At 42.9% G+C, this 10,891-nt stretch overlaps 1 protein-coding gene across 5 annotated transcripts in view; it reads right to left on the bottom strand.

Annotated features, from left to right (window-relative positions):
- Positions 1-10,524, bottom strand: part of usp2a (ubiquitin specific peptidase 2a) — a 63,787-nt gene extending 53,263 nt beyond the window's left edge. For 4 of the 5 annotated variants that reach the window (XR_015037444.1, XR_015037445.1, XM_085794844.1 and 1 more), the window contains exons 1-2: positions 10,221-10,524; positions 6,292-6,448 (exon numbers count right to left, since the gene is read on the bottom strand). The gene's annotated coding sequence lies outside the window, so the exon portion shown is untranslated. Of the gene's footprint in view, positions 1-6,291; positions 6,449-7,927; positions 8,201-10,220 lie in introns of those variants that run through there. The other variant, XM_085794845.1, reaches the window with a different exon arrangement.
- Between the last annotated feature and the right edge of the window lie 367 nt (positions 10,525-10,891).

The raw sequence follows: 10,891 nt of genomic DNA, 5'->3' as shown, positions 1-10,891 counted from the left end.
ATGTCTCCTTTAAAGCCACAGAGTTCACACAGTTAAAATAATGACTTGTGACCCTGGTTTCATCCTGAGTGTCCTTTAAACCCTGTGTGGGTGGGTGTAAGAATCAGGGAACATGGGGCGGCTTGGGTGGAAACACAGATATAATGGTTTAAATGCTCACCAGCTACATACAGTATGTTGGTTAAAGAGGAAATATACAAGTCTGGCCTCTCCTCCTCAGTGTCTCTAACCCTCCTCTCCTCCATGTGTGTTTATTTTCAATGAAGCCGGTGAGAAATCAATCCATGGAGCAGTGAATAACGTTATTTATCATCATCTTGTATGGTATGGTAAGTTTTAACAGGACCTGATTGATAAGGGACTTTGGGGGCGGATGAAAATTCACTTGTGACAAATCTGTATTGGGGCCTCAACATTTTGCTGGTACATGGTAGATGGCCTCAGTGCAGCACTGCATGAAACTCTTGCAAAATGTAAATAAAGATCAGTAGAAACAGGGTGAAAAGTCTCTAATTCACCTGCAAAGTTTGAAGTCTTCATGTCTTATCGCTGACCCTGACTCTTCAGACTGAAACTTCAGAGCTTCTCAAGCCAAACCCCTGAAACTCACAGATCCAGCTCACGTTGAGCTCTATAAACATTTCGCCAACTTTCAGCTCATTGTTTTTGGTTTCACAGACAATAACTTCATTGTTCTGGATCTTCTCCCTCTCTCATCCTACTGAGCCAAAAAAAGTAATAACATGTAATCTGAAACTGCAGATAAATAAATCCCATCCAACGACAGAAGAGAGATGATGAGACAGAGTTTCTAAGACGCATTTTTCCAGCGGTTTTTATCGATATTACTGACTCGGTCTATTATGTCCCTGAGTTGCGCCTCTCTGTTGTTGATAATCCATTATTGTAATCAGGCAGTGAGTCAGATCTCTAGCAGCACATATCGTCCTCCCAGGTCTCCGATGGCCCATTAGAGAGCAGCGTCGGGCTGGAGTGCGCTCAGAAGAGGATGTGTGATGACGCAGGAAGTGGCGGCCCGCCGTACTCTGGGGGTGACACCGCATTAATCTGACATCAGCCTGGACGCTCTCTTGAAATTTGGAGTGAGAGCGTGTGTGTGTGTGTGTGTGTGTGAAGTAAACTGTTAGCTCAGTCTCTTGTTGAGTCAGTGCAGTTTAGATGCGTGAGAGTGATGCGCAGCTGTTACCGTGACGACAGAGACGTGTGTACACAACTTGGAACACGTGTCGTCACATACGTGTTGGACGAGTGGCTTCAGATCCCGTATAACTATTACTCAGGAGTCAGAGAGGGTTATTGATCACTCACTGATATTTCACTGACAGTGATTCATCCAGTTAAAGGGATAGTTCAACATTTTGGCAAATTGGCCCATTGCCATAATCCCTATAGTCATAGCAGTAGGTTTGTTACCTTTAATTGTCGGTGCAAGCTGTTTTTAGAACGGTGGAGCAGAGCCGCGAGCTGCTCAGAGCTACGCTACGGAGGCTAATGGGATTACTTGGTTTTCCTCATCAAACTCATCAAATACACAATCCAACAACTCCACAACGCTCTGGTGGACAAGTTGTGACCTGCACATTCACCACGATATGAGATAATAACACAACGTTACCAGACAGAGTTGTTTTCAAGGTAAATTCAGAGACTGCTTGCTGAAAAACTGTCCCTGAAGGCAACGCGCATCAGCGGTTTTGCATTAATTTCCCTCTAAAACAACTCTGTCTGGTAACGTTCTGTTATCATCTCATAGCGTGGTGAATGTGCAGGTCACAACTTGTCCACCAGAGCGTTTTGGAGTTGTTGGATTGTGTATTTGATGAGGGAAACCAAGAAATCCCATTAGCCTCCGTAGCGTAGCTCTGAGCAGCTCACGGCTCTGCTCCACCGTTCTAAAAATAGCTTGCACCGACAATTAAAGGTAACGAACCTACTGCTATGATTATAGGGATTATGGCGATGGGCCAATTTGCCAAAATGTTGAACTATCCCTTTAACATTAACAGAGCACGAAGCCTCAGGAGAAGGTTGGTTGTCCGGACCAATCAGTAGAGAGTCGTACACCTGGTCACATGCAGTAGATCTGAGGAGCTCTAAATGTGTTTTATACCAATCAGGAGAAATGTTTCAGTCAATCTATATAAACAACAATATCTATATCAGGGGTCTTTATTCTGTTTTCCTCTGAGAGCTTCTTTTACAAAATGAAAATTGCAGAGAGCAACTCATGTTTTGTATCATTCATACTTTCAGTCTTGTGTAAATGCGTGAAACAAATAGTATGGTTTTAGTCTCTATCATCCCGATAGCTGTCCCCAATGTATCGCCCTCAGACAGTGACCTTCACCTTTGACCTCTCTGACTGCTAAAATGTACTTCCTTGAATTAAAGTGGATAAACACCAAATTTGCAGACGTTTATCCGTAATATCATAATCCCTAAAGTTACCACAATTGCTGACATGGAGACTTAAAAATGCACAAAAATGACAAGAAGCTGGGATGATATATAGAGCAGGGGTCTCCCACGCATCGCTCGCTTACAAATAGCTCGTCAAAGGGTTCATGAATCATACATAAATTTGAAAACCTGATAGGCCACCCTGCACCAACCAGGATTTTCCCTGCCTATGGTGACTTGTTTCACTAGAACAGACATGTCCTGTGATTTTCAGCCTCCTTTCATTTTAAATAAAGGAGAGACAATATCTGACAATATCTTTCTTTCAGCTGCCGTTATACCTGAGGAACACCTGGTTCCTTTGCTCCACTGTTTGTACCAGAAACCAACTGTTGCTGGTTGTAGTTTGGTGTCGGGGAGTGAGTGACTGTCTGGAGGTTTATCTTTACAAGCAACCTCTTCAATATCTTATTCATAAATACAAAAATATTGATTAATTCAGCTTTAAGTCAAGTTATAATTGGTGAATGACTCCTTTGAGCATCAGAACTGACTTGCTGGAACTTTTTTTAGCGTACGAATTGCAATTATGTGAACTCACATTGATTGGCGGCTGTTAACGGCTTCTGTCTACCTATGAAAAAATGTACAAGTCACCTCAAAACCAAAATAAATGTACTGGCTTAGATTAAAAAGACAGACACAGGGGGGCTGCCTGCACAAGGAATAATATGAGGAATGAACTCGGGGGGCTTCTGGGCTTGGCTTGGTCTTACAGGTGGCTATATATATACCCTGAAATGTGAGCAGATAAGAGGCGGCCGATGTCCTGAGGGCCACGCTGACGCCTCTGCCCCCCATCCTCCCCCCTCCTCGCCCCTACAAACAGCACAGCGACTCTGCCTGTTGCCAAGCATATTAAAATTAGGCCGGACTCCTTCTTAAATCTGACGAGCCATAGTTGGACCTTCCCCCAGGCTCTCCAGAGATAAGTGGTGAAACTCCACTCAACACGTCTGGTGTGTTGCAGTACAGTACGGTACAATACTGTATATAGTTACAGCCAGGCGGATATATAAGAGACGAGGAGGGGCTGGGAGCGCAGGAATGCACCGTGCTGGGGCGCAAAAATGAAACCACAGAATTAAAGTGGCATCCAAGAAACATCTGGTTCATAAAAATGCTCTGAAAGCAGCGATTTAATATCAGTGTGGGTTTTTCTTTTTTTTCCTGGTCCTCGTGCCCCGTGGCCGCGTCTCCTAAATCTCAGGAGGCTCCTCTCTCTGTCTGAAACCGCTCAGTCACCTTTCATTTTCCATCCGTGAACATACTTTATTAAACTCTCCGAAATAGGTCACATCCCCAAACTCGGAGGGGGGAGGAGGAAGATTTATTATTTTTCATATTTCATATTTTGCCGTTCCCTTCCAGCAGCTCACACACACACACACACACACACACACACACAGACACACACGTTATGATCCCTCACTACAAAAACCAAGTTTCTAATCTATAATGTGAAAACCAATTAGCATTTATTATTAGCGCCACCATCTGTTGGCTGAGTCACGGGAGAGGCCGGGGCGGCAGCAGGAAGCTCAGAGAGCGGTGAATGAGCTCCGGCCACGGTGATTGATGCAGCTGCGGCCGCTCTAATTCCTTATTCATTGCAGTAATCATTTGGTCAATTAGACACATTATCATTTCAAACACCTATCAATCTCCGCCGGTCCACCGAGTGACACCGAGGGAGGCGTCGGCTGCTGCACCGACCTGACGTGGAGCATTACTTCACACCGGTGGAATAGTTTCTGTATGTTCGATCGGCACCAGCTCCACTCATAAACTCACTCATCTTTGTATTTAAAGGGCAACTATTGTTCTTTTTTTCCTCGTTGTCAGTGTGTTGAACGTGGCCAGAGTTTCAGATCCCGGTGAGATTGAAGCTCAGGTGTCGCCGCAACTTTCCAACAGTTTGTTCAACTTCTGCACAGTTCGCTCTCCCCCAAAAAACAATCAACTCGATCACTATTATAAGCATTTCATTTACTCCATGACACAAACAAACAACCATCAGTTCAGGATTATTGTTTGCCAACTGTGGAATAACATTTTCCACTTCTGTTTGAATTTCAGGTAACTCTTTCATTTACAGGCTGTTAAATATGTGATTATGTCAAGAAACAGCCAAGAAATAACAATTAATTGCATCATAATGTCTGGAAACAGCCTAAAAATAATAGTCAATTTCATAGTAATGTCATGTTTATCATCAAGGCAAGAGATTACACATGCTTTTCATGCTTTGAATTTTTTGGGAAAGGCCAGAATTTCAAAGTCTTTGAAACTGACTGTTATTTCTAGGCTATTTCTAGACATTATGACACAATTAATTGCTGTTTCTTTGCTATTTCTTGACATCATGTAATATCATGTAATCATGTAATAAACGGCCTGTAAATTAAAGGGTTACCGAATTTTACTGCATTTTCCAACTATAATCAGAGGCTATATGGAATATTTCCTATAAAAACAATGAGACTGAAGGACTAAATCCAACTTTGTCACATAATGAGCAGGTAGTGGGTGTAATATTAACAGAGCAGAGACATCCAGCTCTAATCTTTCTTTGTTTCTGTGGATGTTTACGTTCTCATGTTCTGAACCAGATCTGGGCTTGAACACCTACGTATTCCCACAGTGAGACCGCGAAGCCAGACACCTGTTGTTATAGTAACAATCTCACAGTGTAGTGGAGACTCTCCAGAGACGAGATCTCACAGAAACTTGCGCGATCAAACGTGACATGAGAAGAAAAACAAACAAACATGGAGGACAGGGTGACGTGGTGGTTCTGGCCGTGCCACCAAAACCTCTCCGTCTCCACAGGGGATTGTGTTCCTTTGTCCCAGGGTTATTATAGTTCACTAAGACTTAAACTAAAACTAGCAGTGAAAAAAGAATTTAGTAAACTGAAATAAAAATAAAAAAAACAATTTTTCCAAAAACGAGAACTAAATAAAAAACTACAATGAACAAAACTAAAGAAAACGCCACAGCTCAATATGGGACGACTTGAAGTGCGACCCACAGGTAGATAAGAGTGAATGTAACTTGATGAGGACTGATGGGAACGTTATGGGATGCAACTAAAAGGGAATAATCCCACAAATTTGGAAGTTCATCTTCAGAGGTCTGACAGAGGCTTCCTCCTAAAACCTGAAAAACTAAAACTAAGGTTAAACTAAAACTAAACTAAAACTGCTTATACACTTGTAACTAACTAGGACTAAACTGCAATAAAAAAGCAAACTAAAACTAAATAGAAATAAAAACTAATGAAAGTTTTAAAACTATAATAACCTTGCTCTGTAGGGCAACAAAATGTCACTTTGATCGCTCTCCTCCACGTTGTTATCACTGCCTCTGTTTTATAGCCACGACTCTGTGGAGCAGATTCATTTCAGAGCGAAAGAAAAACAATTAATCCAGAGACTGTGCACAGTCACACACACAGTGAGTCAGGTTTCACTGCTGAAAACATTAAACCTGAAAAAGTCTAACGGCATCTTGTGATTACGTCGTGCCAAACTAAATTTTAAGCTCCATGAGAAATGGTCCGCTTGGCGCCGCTTCCAGCTTCACCTCTCTAACTTAGTCATCTGCGTGAGTCACTGGTGAGCTCAGACTTAACTTCATCTGCTTCGTAACTTTTCCCCAACTCTCTCTCATAAAGGGAACCTGCTGCTGTGATACACCTGAGACACGCACACTGATGCAAAACTGTCTGTACTCTGGGACACTTAAGCCCTCAGACTGTGTGTGCGTGTGTCTCTGTGTGTGTGTGTGTGTGTGTGTGGTTAGTACCTGCCGTAGTTGTAGCTGTGTGTCAGTCCCTGCAGACTGCGATGGGTCTGGGGCGGCTCATCCTACTGTTGCTACCCCACCACAGTGCACACACACACACACATACACACACACACACACACACACAGGCGTTGCGAGTTTGCGGCACTGGATATTCCTGTAGAAACACACAAACACACACACACAGAAAGGTTACATGTCATATCACTCAACAACAGCTACCAAACAATCTAATTGGTCAGGAAATCTCTGCCTGTGGGTAGAAAGCAACCGCAGCACAGGAGAAACATTGATGCTCAAAAGTTGGGCTGGGTTTAAAAAAAAAATAGATTTTCCGATTTATATCCATCTTGGCTTGAAAGATCCGATATCGATTCATAAAATCCTTAGATCGATCTTTTTAATGAACACCATTGCACTGTTGCACTGTTTACTTCTGGACTGGGTCATTTTAAATAAATGTCCATCAATTTAACTTGTGCTTTTTCGGTCAATTTACCGGTAATATAAACGTGAGTATTTTTAATAATACACCAGGTTAGAGAGTTCCTTTCCTGTTCCTGTTTGGGTTTTTTTGGTTATGTTTTGTTTGTTCTCCTTTCTTTTCTGTTAAAGCAGAAGTAAGCGATTCGGTTGTTTTGGCTAACTTCTTGTCAGCCGATGGAGTTAGCAGCCCCCGCCCTCGTCATGGATCTATTGGTCCTCGTCCCTACGTCACCACAGTCACGTGCATCCCTTGGCTGCACACACAGCCCTTCATGCCGTTCTCTCTCCTCATTGGATAAAGGTTGTAGGATACAAGGAAGTATACAAGAAGTTTTCTCCTCGGCTTACAGCAGAGCAGAGTGACTGACAGACCCGTGTTTCAGACCAAACACTCTATGTAAGTGATTGCTGTCGGAAGATATAACTATTTAAGACTTATATTAACACAAATATTCCGCTTACTTCTGCTTTAAGATGACACACTAGCTAGCCACTCTTGAATGTATGTATTTAAATGTTTAGCGTCCATAAAACATGTGCATGACACTCAAATGAAACAAATCAATCAATCAAAATCCATCTTTGTACAATTTGCAACATTCGTTTTGTGAATAACCAAGCAAAATTGGTATTAAAACTGAAATATCTCCAAGTGAATCAATATCAAATCAAATCGGGGCCTCAGAATCAAATAGCCCAACGACCTACACACCCGCAAAAACAACTTGTTCCGTGACAGGTCACATGTTGATATCAACTCCGGAGAAGTTGCTCAGTAATAAAGCTCAGGTAAAGATCTTTCAAAGCTTCATTATGCAAACTTTTTTTTTCAATCACAACCTGCTGCTGCTGCTGCTGTGTTTGTTTGTTTGTATGTTCACGACAACAACCACAGGATTCATGCATTTCAACCGGGGTCAGGCCCCGACTCTGAGACGCTCGGCTGTGCTGTCCCTCTACTACTCATGCTACAAAAATCCCGAGCTCTCTGAAACGTTATCCCCTATCCTCTATCACCAGCGTCTCCTCGGGAAGACGAACCCTACGGGCGCTGAGGACAAGCAGGTACCTAAGAGGAGAGAAAAAAAAAAAAAAAAAGAGGGAGGAAGAGCGGTGGTTAAGTCGGTTCGTAAAAGAAGAAGAAGCTCACCCTTTTGTTGATTCAGAGCGACCGGGGGAGCACCGGTTAAGACGGAAAGAGAGAAAGCAACGGGGGTGCTACTTGGGAGGCTGTGGCCCCAGAGTGCGAGAGGATAGCATGAGCACAGCGAACCAGAATGCCACGGATCAGGTTACAGGGCCGGTAAATATAGCAGACGCCTATGACCTCCACAGGTCACTCAACACTCAGCGGCGTTCCAACGCACTCTTAAAGGACGAGCGTTAAGTTAAGGCTTTTTATAAGCATCAGGTCCAACACGCTGCTGCAGGAAACACATAGATAGATAGATAGATAGATAGATAGATAGATAGATAGATAGATAGATAGATAGATAGATAGATAGATAGATAGATAGATAGATAGATAGATTGAGCTTCTTGCCTTCACATGTCCAACCAATCTTTCCAATTCTCTTTGCATTTTTGTGCATTTTTTTTAAAGTACATGTTCACAAAGTAAACATCAAAAACTAATGAAAACAGATAAAACAAGCAAACGGGCAAACTGAGTAGAGAGTAGAGATGATAATTTATACAGGTGCCTCTCAGTGAATCATGGAAAAGTTTATTTATGCCAGTAATTCAATTCAAAAGGTGAAACTAATACGTTATATAGATCCATTGCACACAGAATGAAACATTTCATGTCTTCATTTATTTAATTTCTTTTAATTGTAGTGATTATGGCTTACATTTACAACTAACATTCAGTATCTCAAAACTCAAATCTCTCAAATACTTCTGAAAAGTAGGCCATGTCCATCTATATGCATTCAATGTTTGGTTGTGGCTATTTGACTAGAATTACTGTAATGGAAATTGACTTTTCCATGCTATTCTACTTCATTGAGATGCACCTGTAGTTGTGTAAAGGTAAACTAAAAATCACAATGTGTCATATGATGTTACTGCAACACTCAGAATAATGAAATAATATCATATTGTGGCTAGAGTATCATGATAAATGAATGAATACAGTAGCAGTTTCTAATAAATATCATATATAGTTGCAAATCTGATGTGAGACAGTCATAAATCCAGAGTAAATAGCCAAACTGAATGCACAGTGAATGGTTTGAGGTATGTGTGTGTGCAGGACAATGGAAAAAAAGAGAGACTTGGTGCTGAGCTCTCTCTGTGAGGGGTATAGCATTACATGACACTGAGAGTAGCAGCCTGGGACGACACCAGCACTGAAGAAGCCATGGTTGATGCACTGCAGCAAAGTGCATACCGTACATGTATATATATATATATATTATTATATATATTATTATGGCCTGTATCTGTGAGGTAGCAGCTTGTGAGGCGAACACCAAAGCGGTTGTATTTTCCATAACGTTGTTGAACCACACGTGATTAGATAACCAGTCAGACCCCCCCACGGAGAAGCAATGAAAAGGGGGCAGGTTTGTTTGACAGCGCACTGTCCGCGAAGGGGGCGGAGTGGAAGAAGAAGCAGATGAAGCAGGGAAAACTTAAGCCGAAGCCGAAGCTCCCACTATTCGCGACGATATCGCCGAATGCCGCGTCGCTCACACATTGAGAATACATTGTGCCGCGCCGCGAAAGCGATACCGTTCGCTGCGCTAAGCATGCTGGGATACCTGACAGCGCGACCCCAATGTAATCTCAATGTGAGCGACGCGGCGTTCGGCGATGTCGTCGCGTCTAGTTATTAAAAGGCTTCACCTTTCACTGTCCCTCCGTGCGTCCTCAAGTCGGCGAAGCGAACCGCGAAGTTAACAACGCATCAACGTTTATTATCAACACGGTTGTTGTTCGTTTCGTCCGTGTAACGTTAATGTAAACCCCAGTGAACACCCCGCATCGGTTACCAGTTAAAACTTGCTACCTAGCTAGCTAATTCAGCTGTATGTTTGTGTGTAGCCAAGACAGCAGCAGCAGCAGCAGCAGTGCGTTCACTGACTGACCGCCCCGACGCCAACAAACTGTGGTGTAAGCAAATTGTGTGGCACTGCTTCACCGACAAACCGTGCACATTTTTAATTTCGACGAGGACAGTACATACATGCCAGGTCAACATTACTCTACCAGATATAGTTATAATCGATGAAATAAGCGGCACTTAATTCGATAAAAAAACCACCAACTTTTGGCCGTTGGTTGGTTTGGTTCAGCCGTTAAAGTCTCCCCATCTCTCTTTCTCTCTCGAGCAGCTTAACGGTTTTCGAATGTACGTTAAGAATATGAGTTTGTGCTCGTATCCATGGGAGACGCACACACATATCGGTGTAAGGACGGTAGCTGCATTCACTCACCCCACAGTTGGAGATCACCTCGGAGCCGAGCGGACGGAGAAACGCCCCCCCTTCAAAAAAAAAGTGTCTCTCTGGCCGGTTTGCGCTGCTTCAAGTTGTTGCGAAGGGCAACCGACGGTACCACTGACTCGCCACGGCGCTTTTTTTCTTTAATCAAGACTCCGCTGGTGGTATTCATTCAGCCATATTTTCCTCTTGTCTTCTGCAACAACCGCCTTTGCAGTTGTAGACTAGAGTTTCAGCCCCAGCGAGCCGAAGCCGAGCAAGCAGAAGCAGCAGCGACCGAGTATAACGGTTCTTTTCGCTTTAACGCTGACGTCAGTTCGGTAACCGAGCTGAATATCTGATTGGCTCTCGCCTTCTCCGCGAGCGTCACCAAAAGCCAGCGCAGTGGAACGCCTCCCTACACCGTCGTCATGGCGATGAACGTAAACATCAGTTATGGCTTTCATTGAAAAAAAATGCTACGTTCAGGCCCGTGGGAAAGAAGGAAACCTGCAGTTTTTCACCCCCCAGTTCTCTGGTTTTATTAGGGTCGATGCTGTTGTATTAAAAATACTAGATGATGACAGACATTTTTATTCATATATACATAATATTTGTAGAAGAATGATTAAAACGACACATGTAAAAAGAAAATAATAAATACATTTAATATATGATGGCTGGTG

Source organism: Trachurus japonicus, chromosome 13 (assembly GCF_045865225.1).
Source record: "Trachurus japonicus isolate A0001 chromosome 13, Traja_1.0".
Classification (NCBI taxonomy): Eukaryota; Metazoa; Chordata; class Actinopteri; order Carangiformes; family Carangidae; genus Trachurus; species Trachurus japonicus.
Note: the sequence above shows the minus strand (reverse complement) of the source record. Positions and strands in the feature narration are given on the sequence as shown.